Consider the following 21,321-nt stretch of genomic DNA (forward strand, 5'->3'; position numbering starts at 1 on the left):
GAGAGGGGCACTGCAGCCTCTGCTCGTTCATTTTAAGCCTTGAAGCGAGGCGGCGTTTTGCAGTTCTCCTTCCCCCCATCTTTGGGGAAGATAAAAACAAAACACTAAAAGTATGTTTTTTTAACGGCCACTTCTTCACAAATCGCTGGCTGCCTCCTCGCCGCGCAGGCCCAAGCGTCAACCCTGGTCTCGTTCCGCGCACCAGGAGGATAAAAAAAAAACAGAAAGAGAAACTGGTGCGGCAGGCTCGGGGGTGTGGAAGCGCAGTGGCGGCCGTGCCGTGGAGGTTTGCCGTGCCCGCCGTCAGGCCAGGCGAGGCGGAGGGAGCAGATCCAGCTGCGGCGGCGCCGAGTAGCGCCGTGGCGGCGGCGGCGGAAGCGGCGTTGGTTGAGCGAGCGAGGGAGCGAGCGGGCGAGGAGGAGGCAGCGGAGGGAAGGGGGAGGCTGTTGGTGTTTGGCGCCGGTGGAGGGAGTCATTCCTGCAGCTGCACTTCCGGTCGGCATTTTGTTCTGAGAGGGAGCGAGAGAGACACACACAGGATCCTTCCCCCTCCTCCTCTTCCCCCTACCCCCCCGCCCGGTACCGGCTCACCGTGCCCAGGCTGACCCGTTCCCCGCCGTCCTGCACCCGCGCACACAGAGGGAGTGGCGGCGGCCCCTTGGCAGCGCTGCGCCCTCCGGCCACCCCCCTGCTCCCCGCGGCTTGGAGAGTGTCTCGGAACCGGTTCGGCGCGGCCCGGCCTGGCCCGGCCGTTGTTGATGTTGTGAAGCAGGCGCAGGGGGAAGGGATTTGTCTTGGCCGCTCACCCCCCGGCTCTACATGTTCGCTGCACTGAGGAGGAGACGGAAGAGGAGCCAGCCCCCCTCCCGGCCCGGATTATTGTTGTTATATTATCTCCCCTCCTCCTCCTGCTCCGCGGCGGCGGCGGTGGCCCAGCGGCGGCGGCGGCTCCTCTGAGGAGGGAGGGGGGTGGATTTCTTTCCCCCTCTCTCAGATTCTCGTTGGATTCAGACGCCGATTTGCTCAGGTAATCCCCCCTCCTTGTCTTTCCTTCCCCTCCCTGCCCTCTCCAACAGCGGGCCGGGCCTCGTAGCCCAGGCGGCCCAACACTGCCGGGAGCAGAGGGGATTAGCTGTTATCCGGGGTAGAGGGGAGTAAGTGGCAACCGGAGGTGTTTTTTTTTCTCAGGCCCCTTTCCTGCTTGTTCGGGTTTGACGGAGGAGATTGGTTCTTCCAGGGCTGCCTGGAGGCCCAGGCCCGCTGGAGAGCGCAGGCCCGCCGGCCAGCGCCTTTACTCCAGCTCGGGGATTAGAAAGGCGAAGCGGCTTCTCAGTGACAGGCCTCAACCCAGAGAGGGGCAGGAGGAGGAGGAGGAAACAATACAATTAGCCGCAAATATGCACTTATCCTTTGCCATATTTACAACTTCACCTAGGGCGAGGAAGGAAGGTCCCAGCACAGACAGCCCTCTGAAGTGGGGAAGGAGTAAGTGGAGAAATAGGGGGAGACAATGTAAATACCCAGGAACAAAAATACCATCTCTCTTCGCTAATACCTTCTCATCCTGTCAGAATTGCGTTCTGAACATTCAGAAGTTCGAAGGTATATGGATTTATAGTGTGCAGAGGTTTGATTTCTAAATAATACAGAGATTGATCAGTGTGTTAATCGCTTAGTATATTTATAGCATAAAACTAGTGCTGGTGGGATGATTGACACAACACGAACGCTTGCAGACCCAGGAAATAGAGGTAGGCAAGCATAATGTACCAGGCACTCCACACAATCTCAGTGTCTATGGGCTGTATGTTACAGGAATATGTGCTAAATTCAGAGGAAATACAATTTTATGCTTCTGGCAAACAGAAAATGGGAGAGGGATGGTATGTAAAGCGCTGGTTTTATGACGTTTCAGGGACCAAGGTGAAGATGAGATCTTGCCCAGAGTACTTGAGAATCAAATGTTTAATTTAGTAAAAAGTGAGGAATGCCTAAAAAGTGTCATCCTTTCTTGTCAGGCCATATCACTTTGAGATGCTGAGGTTGTTATTGGCTGTTTGTGTCCAGGATGTTTGAATATGTAATTAGGTGTCATTTTAACAGGTCAAATGTGTTTTGTAAGTGACTGTTGATTAAGTGTCAGGTCTTTATAAGTAAGAGGCAGCTAATTTACAGTAGAGTAAGTCTTGGACTTATGTGTGGTAGAGTTTGAGAGTATTACTAAAAATTGAGGTGGATTTAAAACAGACACCCTATGAACTAATAAAAATACTATAGGAATTACATAATAGAGGGAAATTTCAAGGTACATTTTTTCATCTTCCATGTAGCAAAGAAATTTGTAAATGGCAGATAAGTATCAACATTACATAATTTGTTTTTTTTTAGCAGTTTTCTTAGTGGTTCGGGTAGATCTGTTATAATAAGTGGTTAAGGTATATAATAGAGTAACTTTCTGGTGTCTCGTGTGTAGAATCGTATAATAAAACTGCTATCATGTCCCTGAGTGCCCTGATACATGTTTTAAAGGGTGAAGTTAATATAGCTGTCACGTAGAAGGCGTGTTTTTAATGCTGTAAATCCGTGTAGTAGTCAGTAGCGTGTCCGTGATTTGTATTGGTCAGGGAGCAGTTTGAATTTTAAAAAGCTTGAAGATCCTGCTGAGCCCCAATCCCGGCCTCCCTCCCTCCCACTAATCTCCCATTCCTGTCTTTGTGCTGCCTGGTCCTGTTAGACACTGTTTGCAACAGGGCCTCGGGCCTACGTGCGTGGAGAGGAACCATTAACACTTTGAAAAGGCAGCCTTTTATTTTTAAACTTCGTGAATTGCACAGGGAGCCACTAGTCGTCTCTAACTGTCCTTATCCAGTGTGTAGCAGCAGAATTGCTATTTTCTTTCTGTCCGTGCATGCGTAGAGGCCGAGTGTAACTGCTTTATAGGAAAGAAAGGACTGTGCAGAAATAGTTGTAGTTGTTGGGTAGTTTTCATCATCAGGAAGCGACATTAGCTCCAGTGTTTCTTTCGGCGTGTAACAGCTCTAGTTGTAACAAAAATGGGTTTGTTAAGCTAACAGTAGTGACTTATTTTTAATTTCTAGAGGTTTGCCTTAAATATAGCAGATACGAGCAGGAAATGAGCTACTGTAGTTATGTAGTTCCTGTCAAGTTTATCTTGCCAGGGTTGTGTTTACAGCACTTTTTTTTTTTTTTATCAGAAAACATGTACTTTTCTGGTATGAAAAATAGGCTTATTTATAGGGTGAAATTTAAGACTATTTGTGATTTGTAATGAGTTTTTTCTTGTTTTGTTCTTCTAAGCCATATGTGATTAATCCTAAATTAGTTGCTTTGTCATGGTTTATGTAGTTGTAAATTTTTTTATCTCAGAAAAATATATTTAGCTTTCAGAAATATTTAATGTGAAAATGTTTATAAGGGAATTTATTTTTTTGATTTAGATTGTGTTTTTTTAGCATGCTTGAGAGTGTGTGAGTGTTCGTGAAGCAGGACTATGTCACTTATATACTACTTTATCTCTAACTTTAGGAATTTATACTGGTCTACTGTTTACCATAACAGTTGGCTGCTGCAGTTTTTATTCATGTTATAGAAACACAAAATTAATTATTCCACAAGATAATAGAGTAACTATTAGTTGTAGCAATTATTTTAACTGAAAGAAAAAAAAGACTTTCTTTGTATCTTTTATTTTGTATTTTGAACACTTTGCATATTCTGAATTTCCTGAGTATAGATTTTTCTGTTTTATTTTGCTTTTAACTTTTTGAACTTTTACCTGAAGTTATTCCAATAATTTTTATTTTTTTTTTCCTGGAGTCTTTTACCGTCTTTTAAAGCTGTTTTTGTACTTTTTTAAAAAATAAAGACATAGGAACAGGCATACCAGTAAAATAATTTAATTTTTACATTTGAAGTATTTGTGTTTTGATTCAGGTGAAACAAGAATAGAGAAGCAAAATTATGTCACTAAACCCCTTTGCAGATCCCTGTGCTGTATTAGTACAGGTAGCCCTGTGCAACCTCCTTGCATGTTTGAGACTCAATGTACGTTAGTTTTCACATGACCCTTCTTGCGGAATCAAGGCAATAAATAGTAATTTCATTAGGATAGAACCATGGGTTTTTTGTTGTTTGTGTAATGATTAAGGTAATGCAGCTTTAATCCTAAATGTTTCATGTATTTATTCCTCTATAACATAAATAAACTATATTTTGGAGGCTGCTAGATGAAAAACAGTCAAAGTGTGAACGGATTTGAGCCAGAGATTAGTATAACAAACTTCTTGCCGCAAAATGTGTTCAGTGGCAAGTGTGATACTTTTATGTGTGTACTATGTTGCAAAGTGTTAAGGTCATATTGAATTTATATTAACATTTTATAAATACTGCACAGGAAATGTAAAGTTAGTACAATTAGAAAAAAAATGTCTATTCTGAATATCAAGATCTAGGAAAGACATAAAGTCTTCAAATTCAGAAAATGTGTTCTGGAAAAGTGTATAATAGTCATGAATGGATGTATGTAAATTCATGATGGATGTATACTTCATTGGAAAAATGTCTAGTGACAGCTTTAGAATCTGGTGTTTGGTCGGTATGATGTGGCTCATCCAGTGTTGGGGTAGCTATTTATTGTCACAAAATATATTACTAGGAATACCTAATACTTGAAAAAAAAAAAAGGCCACTTCAATGCAATCCAGGTTATTTTCAATCTTGTTTTTGTATGCCTTTATTAGAAGTAGCACAGTTTACGTTAGCATCTGATTTTGAATTGTCAGTAATGAACACTCAGTTGCACAGAGATACCTACAAAGAAATGCTTCAAATAGCTGTGTGTTATGCTAATAACCCTGTACAATAATGGTCGTTTTTAATAATCGAAAAAGGAAGTCCTCTATATATGACAGTTGGTAAAGGCATGTATTCTAAAAAAAATTATTAATTTAATCTATATTTGTGGTTTTATTTTCTTAGTATTTCAAGCATACTTTTTAGTAACTGATCTTGACCCCCAAAGTACATGGGAGAGAAGTGCTTTATATTGTCATCTGCTGCACCTCAGGAGTGAGGAAATTGTGTTTTGAGGAGATTGTGCAGGATCCATGATTTGTGTCTCACTTCCTTTTCTCTCCTGTTCACTATGAAAAATCTTGCTAGCGAAAGGGAGGGGAGAAAGGATTTTGGCCCACCTGTATGCAGAAACTAAAAGGAATTCCAGTTAAACTGGATGTGGTTGTTGATACTGTACTTAAGGTGATTATGTGGTTTGCACAAATAACTTAAAAAAATATAAACATCAAAGAGTGTATTTTATGTTAAGGTCAGAAAAAATACTAGAAAGATTCATTTTTATGGCCTTTAGTATTTGTATCAGTTTTAAGTGGGTTTCCAATCAGAAATCTTGAAATATTTCATACGGGTAGATATTCTAACTTTTCAGCTTATTGCTGTGGTTTGATTTGAAGCATTCTGGTTTTTTGTAGCAGTGTGTATGTGTGGGTATGCAATTTACTTTACAGGAACAGTGTCAAAAACCACTAGGCTGCAAAGTAAGAGAGTAAAATAAGGAAACAGTGGACTAAGATTACAGAACCAAGCATAATCCAGTTCTCTTCTCCATATGCTGTGCCTTTTAACTACATTATTGTATTCCACCGTACCTTCAGAGCCTCAGTTTAATGTCTCATACAGTGCATGGGAAATGCCAGCTGGCTGGTATACTGTTATACAGCATACCAAACGAATACATAACCTAGTTCATGTATTTGTTTTCCTTTGTCATTCATTGTGTAGCCTGCTGCCTTATTACATGCAAGTCTTTCATGAAAGCTGCAGTGTTTTCATCTCTTAGTATGTAGGAATTATCTTAAAATAACTATCTGTGCTTTGCAGACATTAGAGAACTTTTTTTGCACATCTGTAAAATATTATTTCCATTTTTACAGATGGAAGGCAGAAACTAAATCAAAATAGTGGTTTTAAAAGAGCTCAAAATCTGAAGTAATTTGACATGCCTTTTTTGTGTGATTTTTAAAGTTACTTTGCAGCACTCAGTAAGTTCATACTGCTGTTTTCTTTGACTTTATTCGTGGTTGTGAATGCACTTCATTTCAACGTATCAGGCTCATTGTTTCTCATGCTGGATCCCTGAAAAGTATAGAATAGTTTTATTGATGGCCTTAAACATCCATTAAGTTTCAACTGTCTTGATCGTGCCAGCAGTTGGAAAAGAATGGTTTCCTATCTTAAAAACTTAAAACAAAATCATCTTCCATATTATGAAGCAGCCAAAATCTCTTTAAAGTTTATTGCAAAGAACAGAGACAAGTGTTAATAACCAAAATCCCGCAAGTAATTAAATGGCTTGCCTGCAGTATTGGAGACAGAGATTCAAAATGTTACTCTGTAAACCTCCAGGTTTGCTAGTTCTTTCTGGGACATTGTTTATTGGCTGTTATGGATAAAACTCCGCCTCTTACACTGATAGTTGTAGCAGTTATGTAAACTGGTTGAGGGAAAACTTTTGTACCTAGTGGTCAGACTGTTTCATTGTGGTGGTAGCCTGTTGTCCAGCTGCTGTAGGGCTCTGTTAGCAAGGTAAGACTGTTCTGAGGTCTTCCTAGCTAGACCATTGCTTTTGTGGTATAGAAAATTCTAGGTCCAAACATCTAATCCGAGTTGGGCAGAAAAGTGTTTTTTTGTTCTCCCCATGTGGCTTTTATGTCATATGATCTAGGCATGGCCCAGAGGCTGCGAGTATGTTATCATAAAATCATAGAATGGTTAGGGTTGGAAAGGTCATTAGCATGATCTAGTTTCAACTGCCCATGCCATGGGCAGGGATGCCTCACATTAGAACATGTTGTCCAAGGTTGTCCAACCTGGGCTTGAGCACTGCCCGGGATGGAGCATTTATCACTTATTTAGAATCACAGAATAGTTAGGGTTGGAAAGGACCTTAAGATCATCTAGTTCCAGCCCCCTGCCATGGGCAGGGACACCTCACACTAAACCATGTCACCTAAGGCTTCATCCAACCTGGCCTTGAACACTGCCAGGGATGGAGCATTCACCACCTCCCTGGGCAACCCATTCCAGTACCTTGCCATCCTAACAGTAGAGAATTTTTTCCTTATATTCAACCTAAACTTCCCCTGTTTTAACCCATTACCCATTTCCTGTCACTACAGTCCCTGATAAATAGTCCCTCCCCAGCATCCCTATAGGCCCCCTTCAGATACTGGAAGGCTGCTATGAGGTATCCACACAGCCTTCTCTTCTCCAGGCTGAACAGCCCCAACTTTCTCAGCCTGACTTCATATAGGAGGTGCTCCAGGCCCCTGATCATCCCCGTGGCATGTTCCAACAGTTCCATGTCCTTTTTATGTTGAGAACACCAGAACTGCACACAATACTCCAAGTGAAGTCTCACGGGAGCAGAGGGGCAGGATCACCTCCTTCGACCTGCTGGTCACACTTCTTTTGATGCAGCCCAGGATGTGGTTGGCTTTCTGGTCTGCAAGTGCACACTGCCAGCTCCTCTTCATTTTCCCATTGACCAACACCCCCAAGTCCTTCTCTGCAGGGCTGAATTTCTTCTTTGCCCAACCTGCAGCTGTGCCTGGGATGGCTCCGACCCAGGTGTAGGACCTTGCACTTGTCATGGTTAAACTTCATGAGGCTGGCATCAGCCCACCTCACAAGTATGTTGAGGTCCCTCTGGATAGCATTCCTTCCCTCCAGAGTATCAACCGAGCTGCACAGCTCGGTGTCATCAGCAAACTTGCTGAAGGTGCACTCAGTCCCGTTTGAGCAACCTGTTCCAGTGCCTCACCACCCTCCAAGTAAAGTAGTGCTCAGTCTTTTTTGTTGTTTGTTTTGTTTTTTTTCACACCTTTTCTTCTTTTTATCTTTACTTTTGAAAATTTTCTGTGAAAATAAGGATTTTTTTTTGTTGTTTTTTTAGGAGTTGATTTTTATAAATGGCAGTTCTCAGCAAAAGATCTTAGATGGGAAACTGGTTTTAATCAGGTAGATTTATTAACTGTATTAAAATTCCTTAGTAAAAAAGTGTAATGTCTGATGGAAGGTACCTCCTTTTACTTGGTAACAATGATTTGTTTTGTGACATGTATGTCGTGTGCAATATATGAGGCAGAGATCCTGTGAATAACAGGGAACAGTGTATAATAATTCTATTAATTACTTTCATATTGCACAAGGCACTAAGCTATAGGTGTAAGCAACCAGAATTCTGATATTTCTTAACACTTTAGTGCTTGGTTTAATAGTACTAAAACTTTTTTTTTTTTTTTAATAAAATGTAATTAACCAAACTCCTTGAACGTGAACATGTGTCTGTGACAGTTCAACCACTGTCTCTGATGTTTGAGCTAAAAATCTCTCCTGTGGGTTGACCAGGTACTCAGAAAGGAGAAGGTTATAAATAACTTGTCTCTGAAATTTTGTTTTCAATCTTAGGTTTTAGTAGAGGCTGCCCCCCTTTCTTGCACGTTGTTTTCCATTCAGATGTTCCCCCCCCCCCCCCCCCCCTTTTTTTTTTTTTTCTTCAGAGTTACATGTGCCCATAGTGCCAAAAGGTGTGGAATTGGCAGTGGAGTGGGGTGACTGGGGGTATTCATCACAATGCTCCATGAAAGAGGATCGGAGTGGATCCCAGTGACCTAAGCACGAAATCTATATGCTAGCTGGATATTGAGGATGGGGGTAAAATTAAGATGGCCCTCATCAGATGCTACATACAATAGCTATCTTAGTGTCTATAGAAAAAATAGTCTGGAACCTGCTTTCTGTAGTCAAAAACCTGGGAAATTTTGATAAGATTCTGGTAGGGCTGTGGTGAGAACTCATGGGGAATGCTGTGCGGAGATCTAAAATCAGTATGACTTTTTATTTATATTTTTTTCCCCTGAAGAGAAAAATAAAAATCTGCCTGATAATTTGTTTATTAAATATTAGTTAAAACTAAAGAAATATGAGTGCATTTTACTACATGGTTGCTAGGTTTCCCTTTTTCTTTTTTTTTTTTTTTTTTTTTTTAGTAATGGGGAATGTATTTTCTTCTACTAGTATGCTCAGTGTTCATTTGATCTTCCTGGAAGTGTCTCTAAAAACTCATGCTGAGGCATAACCTGTAACATAGAAAAGCTTCAGTGTATCCTAATAAATTTTGGCAGTTGCAAGTATTTGAAACATTTCTTAACAGTTAGTAGTCAGTTTGAAGAGTGCATGTTGCTTGCTTTTAGTAGGTAGGACCAAAAGCCGCTCCTCTGTTTCCTGACAACATAACTATTTAAAGGCCGTGATAGTACTTCTGACTTTGCTAAACTTCAGGCATTTAGGCCAAAATCATTCATGCTGCATAACTGATTCTTTTAATAAAGCTTGAAGCCAGAATAATTCACTGGTTCCTCAGGCTCATGCTAGAGAAAAAGAAAAATGTTTAAAAATTATTTCTGACTGTTTTTTTGAGTGATTGGATCACCCCCATTCTTTGGGAAAATAATTTAAAATTTAAGAGTGAGGTGACTTTTTGTATTAGGGATGTGCATTTTGTTGTCATTCGAAAACCTGTTAAAAAAATTGGACAAGTTTTTGGTGTCTGAAAAATTATGTGACTTCTCTGGTTTTAGGCATTTATGTTGAAAAATTTGGCATGCACAAGAGAACTTTCCTAATAAGCACACTTGTAAGCAGTGAGATGTGATACAGACTCTTAGTTTCCTGGTGTTCATTCCCTGATTATCCACAGTGCTGATTTGTTTGAGTGTGGAGAAGACAAGAACTGAGGTTTCAGGTGTCTGGAAGGGTGTACACATGGAGCAGGTAGTGGACTGGAGCCAGACTTACACGGGATGGGGAAGGAATGAAGGTTTGAAGGGCAGGTATTGGGAGGAGTATAGGAGCTTGGAGTTTCTAGGGAAATAATGACTGAACTGTGAGGACTGACTGAAAGCTAGTGGAGCAGATAAAACTGTCCTTGGTCAAGATAGCAGAACAGCTGTGAAACAGCCTTAGTGAGAAGCAGAGACAGAAACATAATTTGGAATTGGGTGTCAAGGGAAGCAGTTAATGGATGGGAATGAGTGAGAAATATGTACTGAGAGAGACCAGAGAAAGGAAGAAGAGCAAACTGGCTGAAACACCAGAAGTACAAACCAAGGATAGGCTGGGTGAAGAAGCATTATTTTGCACACAGGAATTGTTTTTATTTATTTATTTATTTATTTAAACTGAGGAAATCGCATAGTGAAAAGAAAAAATAGGCTCAGAAAATGTGGAGTACTTCTTGAAGAGCAAATGATGGAGAATTCTGTAATTCAAGTTACCTATGTGGTCTGTGTTTGGCATCTTTGTGAATGCATAGTGTTGGTCTTTGAGTCTGTCATGGCTTTTTTTTCCTAAAGCAGGATGCCTATTTCTTTTGACTTTTTGGAATGAATGGAGCTGGTTTTTGATTTGCTTTGTTTCGAAAAAACACAACTGGTTGCATTAAAGTCTCTTAGGATTGGCTTTAGATACTCTTGGTTCTACGTTTAGGAAAGGGATAGACCCTTTGAGATTGCTTCCAGTCCTGTCTTTTATGATTAAGTATTTTGATTTCTCTTTGGTGTTCACTGTATACTCCTTTGCCTTAATCGCTTCACATCATTAAGCCGTATTCTAGAGACAGAATTCTTCTTTTTGTCATGGACTTTTCTGTGACATATATTGTAATATTGGAATGCTTCAAAACTACTTATTTTTTAAATGTTTTTGAGGAGAGTATGTAGTGGAAGTTGGGAACTGAGATGCAGAAGTTGGTCTTTATAATGTTGGAAATCTAACTGAAGCAACTGTAGGACCTGAGTTTTAACTTGATTTTTTTTTGCATCATAATATGTGTGATAATATTAGAATCATAGAATCATAGAGTCATAGAACAGTTAGGTTTGGAAAGGACCTTAGAGATCATCTCGTTCCAGCCCCAGTGCTATGGGCAGGGACACCTCCCACTAAACTATGTCACCCAAGGCTCTGTCCAGCCTGGCCTTGAACACTGCCAGGGATGGAACATTCACAGCTTCCCTGGGCAACCCATTCCAGTACCTCACCACCCTTACAGTAAAGAATTTCTTCCTTATATCCAATCCAAACTTCCCCTGTTTTAAGTTTTAACCCGTTACCCGTTGTCCTGTCACTACAGTCCCTGATGAATAGTCTCTCCCCAGCACCCTTACAGGCTGCTTCAGTTATTGGAAGGCTGCTACAGATTTGTTAAGTTTGGTTACAGATATAACTAATAAGGGATTGAGAGCATTCAGGAAAAAAGGAACACAGAAATATTTACTGTCAGTAACAGAAATACAATGAGATTCCCAAGAGTGACATTTTTGAGTTTCCTGCTATCTGATCTGCAGCCTCCTCCTCTTCATACTTCCTTTTTTATTCGAAGAGTCACGTATACAACAGACCTCACAGCCTTATGATTAGCCTCTGATTCATTTCCAGAGCAGATTCCTTCTGTGAGCTGAATGAAGATTGGGCTGGGGAGGTGGGAATGTTACACAATTATATAATCCAAGGACTGTGTCACAATTCCTGAGTGCAGGGGGCATTTATTAACTTTGAATTGACTTTGCAAATGTGGTCTTTCAGTTTGGGGGTGTAGGATTTCCTGGTAGAAGTCTAGAAAGCTTTGACTTGGTATACAGAAAAAGTAACCTTGGCATATTTGATGACAGCTTTTCTGTGTTGAGTGTACTTGAAGGGTTTTTTCAAATCAGATCTTCAACATTTTCAGTGGCACAAATTTTAACATATGCAAATGCATTTAGTATAATATCTTTAATTTGCTTAATATTATTTAATATGCTTATACATTGCCTTGTAAACCAGCTGTCGCAGTACAGTAATTAAAATTTTAATCTTGATTTGTATATTATAAAAAGGAATTGGAGTGGGATGAAAAAGGGACTTTGTTGTGTGATACTTCTGTTAACGCTTCAACTCTCGATTGTCAATCAAAAGTTTGAGATTTGCCGTTCACTGCCCAGGGAAGTTGTGAATTTGGAAAGGTGTTGAATGCTCCATCTCTGGCAGTGTTCAAGACCGAGTTGGACAGAATCTTGGTTGACATGCTTTATTGTGAGGTGTGAACTAGATGGAACTAACTGTATGGCAGGGGGTTTGGAACTGGATGATCTTAAGGTCCTTTCCAACCCTAACTAATCTAAGATTTTGTGATTCTATGAGATGTATGAGCATGCAAAATGGAACTACACACATGCAAAAGGGATACATACTGCTAGTCAGCAGGAAACATTAGACAGATTTTTGCCTCCTGGAAGAGAGTTTAGATAAGTTTGGTTTATGGTCGTATTCTCTCTTCCAGGCTTTTCTCCTGTTTTAGTTAATTTTCTTTTCACTGTGATGTATTAATTCTACAAGAGGTGAAGTGAATGCTTGCTGCCCTATAAAATCTTAGAGCCAGTTGAAGATGCTGATAGGTTGTGACAAATGTATGTGTGGATATCCTGCTACTGAAGAAGATTTTAGAATCTGTGTTTCTGATGTGCTGACCGAAGTTCTCCTCCTCTGTCCTGCAGAAATTTTGAGTGAAGGGTTGGAAGTAGTGGCTGTTACACAGTGTGAAGTATTCAGTTTGTGTGTTATGCATGTTCAAAAAATGTGTATGGTTAGACTTTCCTACTATGGATGGCTTTCCCAGGCTTAGATGTGAAAAGGGTGTTGAGCTGGTTAGTTCTGCAAAAACAGTAGCAGTTCTGGTATACACTGAAGAAAAGCTGTAGGTGAACTTGCCTGGTGATAATTTAGGTGACCAATGGCTTAGAGAGATGTAGGAATGCAGTGTGCACTCTAGGGTCCCTATTATAAAAGATTACAGTTACAGCTTTGCATATTTACTCACTGGAGTAATTCCCTCTGGTTCTGTTTAGCATGATGTAAAGTTTAATCATATTATTTACAGAAATAGATCATTTATTTTTACTGTGGAAAATATTAAAATGTTTGAGGAATTGCAATAAAAATGGTATGGTTTAAAACCTGTTTTGTCTGCAGTTCTCTAAATATCATTACATGAATAAGCCATCATAATACTGGGAGGTAAACATACTCAGCTTTCACATCACAAGGTAATCTTAGCCTGCAACCTGGAGAAAGAATAATGAAAGCTATTTACTTAGTGCCATGTTAAATGATTATATTCAATTAGTAGACTTCAGAATAAGAATTCTCTCTTTTTTCCTGTAAATGTTCTGTGTTTATTCCTAACAAATGTTTTTTCTAGTCTCAAAGAAGACATAATGTCGTGGGATTGAACAAGTTCATAATCACATGTTGGTAATTAGCCAATGGAGTCCAGCTCTGTAGATGGACTTCTAAGGATTCAACGTAACTTGTTAGGTCGTGATAATTTGATGTTATTGCATGCTCAGCTGCAGTGAATGTTCAGTTGTGTATATGTAGCCTGTGGCAATTATGTGTAACTTGATTTAATTTAACCCTATTTCATCGCTGGCTAAGGAAGGTTGAATTAGTTTACATTTTTCATGGGCTAAGTGTGTACGCATCGTTATTGAAAGTCAGCTGATGTACAGTAACTTGAGAGACTGGGCTAATGAACTTGCCCTAATGTGGCTGACACTCCATGTAACCCTGTGTGAACTTTGGGAGAGGACAGCATTTGTCTGAAACAAAGCTGTTGAAGGACTCCCAGCAATACCTGTAGGTGTGAATTTGCACCAGTGTTTTGGGAAGGATCGTAAGAATGGGTGAGATATCTCATTGTAAAATAGGCTCGTTTTGGAATGCTGTCAGAAGATTCCAGAAAGGTTGTTGTAGATATAAGCAGATATCTGTTTAAAAAAGAACAGAAAAACTTGCATGCTTATGCTGTTTTGTAATGAAACCCAAGCAAAATTAGAAGGTAAATGTACCTTAGATTTAAAGGTGACCCTATAGAAGTAGCAGTAGTTACCAAACACATTAAATTTGCTGTACAGAACTTAGTTTTTATTAGTAAAATAACTTGCTTTGTTAATAACTTACTTTATTAGTAAAATAATTTACTTTGACAGAAAGAATTCAGTTTCTTGTGCATGATTAAGTTGAATAAATATTCTGTAAATCAAGTTACGTACAAGTTCATTAATAGGGTTGTGTGTCAGATAATTGAAATTATACTTCTATCAATGGATAGGCTTCAGTGGGTTTACACAGGTATAATTACTTGAAATTGTTAGATATCAACATACTTTCTTCCTGAAATAAGTTAGAATTTCAAGTGGACTTTAAATATCTTAGTCCCTAAATATTAAGGTGGCAAATACAGTGAAATATTTATTCACTGGACGCAGTTATTATAGTAGTAAATAGCCTTGGTGCACACAAGACTATTTAAATAAGTATTTTTGGTTTTTTCTTTAATATGTAAAAATTTTGTAGATTAGATTTACCCCATTGAGATTAACCGTAGCGCTACTGGTTCTGTTGTAGTTACTTAGTATAGTTCTGTGGTTAATTTGGGTTTTGTCATAATCATATAGTGGTTAGGGTTGAAAAGGACCTCAGTTAGTTCCATCTAGTTCCAACCCCTCTGCCATGAGTAGGGACGCCTCACACTAAATCATGTTGTCCAAGGCTCTTTCCAGCCTGGCCTTGAACGCTGCCAAGTATGCAGCATTCACAGCTTCCTTGGGCAGCCTGTTCCAGTGCCTCACCACCTTCACGTTAAAGAATTTCTTCCTTATATCTAACCTGAACTTTCCCTGTTTTAGTTTAAATTCGTTCCTCTTTGTCCTGTCACTACAGTCCCTAATGAAAGACCCTCTCCAGCATTCTTGTAGGCCCCCTTCAGACACTGGAAGGCTACTGTGAGGTCTCCAACCAACTTCTCCAGGCTGAACAGCCCCAACTTTCTCAGCCTGTCTTCAAACGGGAGGTGCTCCAGTCCCCTTATCATCCTCATGGTCTTCCTCTGGAGTTTCTCCAAGAGCTCCATGTCCTTATTTTGAGAATCATTGTTAAACACTTTATAAGTCTTTGAAAATTAAATATGTTTGTATCTGGGGGGATGGAGGGCAGATGAGTAGCCTGTGGACTGGAGTGCTACTTGCTAAGATGTGGTGGTAGGCTCCCACTTGCTGTGATTTCTTTGCCATAACTTTCTGAACTGTGAACATAGTGCAATAAATTCAACACTCATGTAGCTTACTAACATATTCATCAGCAGTATGTTAATGTACATGTTAATTAGCTTCAGAGCTTGAAAGATTTTTTCATAATTACCTTTGTAAAAGGCTTATATTTAATTGGGTAGTAACTCAGATTTGTGTCCACTGAGAAGCAGAGTCATGTCTGAAAATTTTCCTTAAAATTTTTGGAAATAAGAAATACCTACTGGACAGCCAGTGTCCTAGAAGACCTAGAAAAGGATGTTTGCTGTGAGTAAACATTAGGGGTAATTAGCACTGGGGACAGTTCCTTGTAATAGGAATCTAGAAAATGTGAATGAATATTGGATTATGGAAGACAGCATTTTAGTACAGAATACTATTGTTGGTATACCTTTTTGTCTCCGACATAAATATTATCATGTACAAAAGCATGCAGATAATAATGTCAAACATGTGGCCTGGGAAGGGCACTTGTGGTTCTGCTAGCTCTAATTTATAGTCTCCCATGGCAACTGTTATAGAGAAAAAAGGATTATGAATTGAGATGTGTTCCTGGATCATATCCCTTGAGTAGAATGCAAAGAGTTTATTTGGGATTTCTTTTGAGGTAAACAGCCAGTTGACACAGGAACAGTTTTTGTTGCTGCTTACCTGCTGTCCTTTTAGTTCTGTGTTTTATCACATAGGTTGGTTGTTGGTGGTAAGCTAGAAATTACACTACTGGAGAACAGGACAAACTCAATAGCTTGACAGCCTGCATGAATAGCTAGCAAAGCGCACTGTCCCTACCTGTGTAAGTACCTGAGCATCCACTGCAAAAAGGAAAGACTGAGACCTAGCTACTCCTTATTGCTACTGTAGTATATATGTCAGTATTGATGCACATTTAAGGTAGTTAAGGTGTGATCCATTTCAGCTCTTTCTGTTTCTGTTCAAATGTCGTGTGAATGGAACTAGAATGCTATAGTGCTTCATTTTAATGATTTTATATTGACAGAATAGTCCCATAAAGATGTCTCTTTTGCTAAAGTAATTTCCAGTTTTGGGAAAAAAACAAATTAATTCTCTTTCTTCTGTGAAAGCAGAGCTGCAGAGAAATGAGAATTTTCTCCAAAATGAGCCTGTGCCTTGTGAAATAATGTTTCACACTAGAAAGATTGAGCTACCTCTCTAAAAAGTGGGTGGTATAACCTGCATCTCAGGGAAGACTGCAAATATCAGTTGTAGTTTTTCCTCAAAGGTACTGCCATACAAATATATATTTATAGCAGTGCTGTGGTTTACATCTTACTTTGTACATACTCATTTTCATTCACCAGTGAATTATGGGAGACAAATAGCTATAACTGTATTTTTCTTTGAACAGAGTAACCTGAAATAAATAGTACACTTAGTTTAGTTTATTTATTGTTTAGTTTTTAAGTAATTTAAAGATGCAGTGATGATAATTCAGTTTCATTGGGGGTTTTATGTTTTTTTTCAACACTGATAGAACTCTTTGTGATACCTCAAGTGTAACTTGCCTGCATTTTAAAATCATTCCCTTCCTAGGAAAAAGGAATGTTGCAAATTGTTGCAGGTCAACAGCTTATGAAAATAAAGTGGTCATCGTGCAACTGTATGAATTCTATTAAAAATTTGAGCATGACTGAGTAATCTGGCTTTCAGTTCAGTTATTAATTCATTTATCTGCATGGTCGATTGTGTTCATGTTCCTGTAGTATACAGGCCATGCTTCTCCTTTGCTTAGCTATACCTAGGTGCTGTCTGAATTCAGTAATAGAAAGCTTTTTATTAAAGCATCAGAGAAATACAGAGCTATAATTGGCCACAGTAGTGAGTTTTAGATCCTTAAGAAAAGATGTTCATCAGTTGAAGTGAAGTGCCTGGAAAGTAAAGTTCACAGAAGATAAGCAGAACATCTGTGGATTGGATACAGGCAGAGTGGAAGGATTCAGTGTGGATTCTGTTGGCATGATCCTGTGAGGACTAATTTAACCTTCATGAGGTGGTTCTTGGGCTTTCTCCATATGCTCATAACATAGTTGATATGGCAGTTCAGTCAGTAACAGAACAGAGTCCCAGGCCTAAGACATGCTTCTCCCTTATTTCAATATATCAATTTAAAGTTTAGAGATGCATTTTTCAAATTATAGAAATGCAGTTCACAAATGGGGAAGTAAAATATTTGCTGGTTTAGTCATTAATTGATGACCAGCTTTCTCATATTGGAAGATGTGGCTTACCAATATAAATAATGAAAAAAGACTTGTCTAACATTAATTAATAGAGAAGCAATAGGAGTGCATTTATCCTCTCTGAGACTATACCAGTCACTTGTTTGAAGAAGTTATTTTAAGAACACTTTTTTATTTTACTATGTAGGGTTTTTTTTTTGCTGTGTTTTTTGTCAACCTCATTATCTTCTTGCTTTTGTAAGTGAGAGATTATATATCTGAGTATACTTACTGGAAAGACCATGCAACTGCTTCAGAAAGTGAAGTTGGAGACAGGCGTAACTAAACCAAACCAAGCTACTTATACACTGAGACTTAGATTTCTGCATTTCTTTGATGTTACTTTAAAAATGTAACCCTTTTTTTGTTACTAAAGGCTTGCTCATCTCTTCCCTTTTCCCACCTGTCCCCCAGTTTTGAAATTTGCATTTTACTCAACCAACTCTCATAAGTCATTGAAGAAGCCATATAATGAAAGACCGCTCTGGAGGTTGGAGGGAAGATAAAAATATTTCTCATTCTGTTTTATTTCAGAGCAAGGTAGAGCATGAATGAAGCTGTAAGTCTTTCTTCAGTTTGTGTGTTATGACAGATTAGCAAATGAGAGTTTGGCAAGCATGTGATACAAACAAGAGGAAAAGGCTTTTGTCCCTTTCTCACCTTGCAAAATATGAACAAAATGATCCTGGCTTGGATGAGTTGAGTAGGTTTGTGGGAGAAAACTTGATTTCTGGGTGTGTTCCAAGAGGGCATGTTGTTGATTTGCAATAATTTCATCATTTGTTTTACAGTATTGCAGTGCTTGATTAGCTGTAATTTTATAAATTATTTAGGAATTCTAGTTTTCAAAGTATGTCACTAAAATAGATCCTGAGAAATGTTTTGGTTGATTGGAAGATGCTAACAACTTACAAATTTCAGTATAATGGAACAGATAACTCTCATAATTTTTTTTTCCCCTCTCAGTACACTTATTTCCTTGGCTTTTGGGGAGATACAGATTAGCATATATGAAGATGTTGCCTTGTTTGCTTACTTGTATTTAGTTTTAGCAATAATGTGAAGTAGTGTGAGCTTCCTCTCTGTGTCATGTACAGTTTTTGATGACACTGTACTCCAAAGTGAAATGAAAACAATATGGCATCTCTGATCAAATTCTGGAAAAATGTCAGTAAATATACGTAGGTAAACAGTTGAAAATAACATAGTGGTATTTGTAGAGGGGAAAAAAAAATCAAAGTGGACCTGCAATTAGAATGTAACTGAAGTGTTTTATTTAGGAATATTGTAATGTTGTGAAGCTGAAATACCTTAGTTCTGTTATTTTAAAATAAAGTGTATTTAAATTGAAGCATTTTCTAAAGTATGCCCACTTTGACAAATTACAGTGCTGAGTGAAACAGTTTAAACTAAAACATTCTCAGTTTAGTGGGCAGCTGACTGGGAGAGAGGATCTGCATAAATGCTTACTCCCTAGCCATCAATGGTGATGGGAAGTGGGATTTTCACCAGTGTCTCTCCCCTGTTCTTTATAGGGATATTATGTACTTCCATGAAATCTGAATAATGTTCTTCTAGCTATCAAATAATTTCTCTTTCTGTACATGTATAAGATAGCTGTAAGATCACTTCCAGTTCTTGCATGTGCTTCTTGCTTTTCTTGTTATTTCTAGCTCACAAGCTGCTTCAGAGAGCTTTGAACAGCTTTGATCTCACGGATTATTCTAAATTTCTCTAAACAGGCAGGTTTACCAAGAGGCTACTGAAGATGGCTAGGACTTTCAAAGGTGGTTCAGTAGTTTGGTGCTAATATGGATATTTTTTTTATATTCCTTTAGCAAGCAAAAGATTCCTGTTTACCAGATGTGAATTTAGAAAATAAAGAGACAGAGGGTTAAGGTCTCTGTAGTTTAGTTTGTCACCTTTTGTCCATAGCCCTGGCTACTGTGTTTTTTTCTGTAAGGTTCATATTACAGGACAGTCGTTACATGGTTGTACAGCTTCTCATCTTCAAGATTACTAAGTTTCCTTAAGTTTAAAAAAGTACTGTATATGCAGTAGGCCAGCTAGGGAAATTATGGTAGTCAGTGAAGTATAACTTTATAGCCGAATTTTCTAATTTCTTGTACTATAAAATTGTAAGTTTAGTTATGAAAGTTTGACAGTATAGTACTTGGGCTGCGTAAAGTCTATTAATACAAGCTGTTGTGGATAATGTAAAATTAATCTTTTCAGAGTGTAGGAGCTTATTAAGAGTTACCATGCTTAGTACGCCCTATGCTAAATTTTTGAATTGTTACTCTGTTTAGTCAGTTCATTTACCTGAAAAATAATACTTTCCCCACATAGGTAGAACAAGAGTTTTGAAAGTTAGTAAGATTAAACTAGTTTATTAAAGTAATTTATTCAGTACTGTTGAATTACAGGGTTTAGTTAATAGTTGATATACAGGGCCATGACCTTCTGACTCTCTAGAACTGGAAAAGTAAAGAAAAATACTTTTATTCAAAATTGATGAATAAAACCTCTCTAATAAATTCTGCTAACTTTTTGTAGTAAGAATCCTCCTTAAAGTTGCAGTTTAGTTTACATCTGTGAAAAGTACAGTCTTTGAAAACCAGAATAAGAATCTGTGATAGTGATGTTGCATGCAGTCAATACATACTGACTGGAGAGTCCAGTCTGGATTGTGTATTTCCTCTGTTCTGTGTTTGAGCTGGGTTTGTGTGTGTTTGTTTTAAATTATGTTATGAAACAGATTGTCACATGCCAGAGTTTAACTGAGAAAAACACTAGTGTATAATTTTCTAGTTTTACAGTGTTTCTTCTCTTAAACCTCCTTTTGATATTGTTCATTCAGCCACACCTGTAACTACAGCTTTAATTCTCCTAAACTAAAATAGTTGTTAATTTAGGTACTGTTACTGGGCAAGTGTTAGTGGCCAGAAATTTTTATTGATAGCATTAATTCTGCTTGTGTTATCTGTCTGAATGCGTGTCTATATATAATACAAAGAAAACTGACGTGTATAATTTGAAAGCCAATTTGAGTACCAGGCAGAAAAATAAAAAACAACAAACCCAACCAAGAATACAAGCAGCAAACTGTGACTTCTAATGAAAAGAGTCCTTCTGGTCCTAAAAAATAGCCTTTCAGAATATTTGATTATTTCAATGTGATATCAGTTGCCTTTCGGTCTCTTTTCTGAAACTATGGGAGATCTATCTTGCTGTGTTGGAAATGACCTTGCCTGTGCATCCTCCACACTCCTGCCCATCTCCCTCATAAGAATTGGTTTGTCCAACTAAAACATTAAATTACTTTAGGCATCACAACATCAGACCTTAATATTAACAGTAACCATATTACTCTTCTCTGTACTTCAGCTTACCTGTGTAGTATAATTTCTTTACCTAGCTTCAAGAGCAAGTGGGTAAAGCATGGTAAGATGGTGTAGGTGGTATTATTATAAAAGGAAAAAAACCAAAGCTTTGGAACTTTAAAAGTTTCTAGCACCTTGTCAGCAGAGAGCATTTCTGCACCTTTTGTCTGGTCAGTCATAGTCAGCTTGTGCCTTATGGCTCTTGAAATTGGATGATTGGTATTAAAATGTTATGAAATGCTTTTTCCACCCACTGCTTGAGAGGTCTTGGTTGCATTGTGGCAGAAATCATGACAATTAGGTAGCAAGTTGTTTTTTTTTAAGTTAGCTGCTTGTATTGTAATACATTGTTCTGGAGAAATAACATACAAATGTACATTTTTAAACAATGCATTCTTGCAGTCTATGGGTTAATCTTTGCCTTAACCATATATTTTGAATTTGACTTTGGACTTGCCATTCGCTTAATAGATCTTA

The 21,321-nt window shown here is 38.6% G+C and overlaps 1 protein-coding gene across 1 annotated transcript in view; it reads left to right on the top strand.

The window, feature by feature from the left end:
- The first annotated feature begins 782 nt into the window (after positions 1-782).
- The window catches only part of NIPBL (NIPBL cohesin loading factor), a 152,613-nt gene continuing 132,074 nt past the window's right edge, over positions 783-21,321 (top strand). Inside the window, 1 exon segment of the mRNA XM_034072647.1 lies at positions 783-1,027. The gene's annotated coding sequence lies outside the window, so the exon portion shown is untranslated.

The sequence above is a fragment of the Melopsittacus undulatus genome, chromosome Z, assembly GCF_012275295.1.
Source record: "Melopsittacus undulatus isolate bMelUnd1 chromosome Z, bMelUnd1.mat.Z, whole genome shotgun sequence".
NCBI lineage: Eukaryota > Metazoa > Chordata > Aves > Psittaciformes > Psittaculidae > Melopsittacus > Melopsittacus undulatus.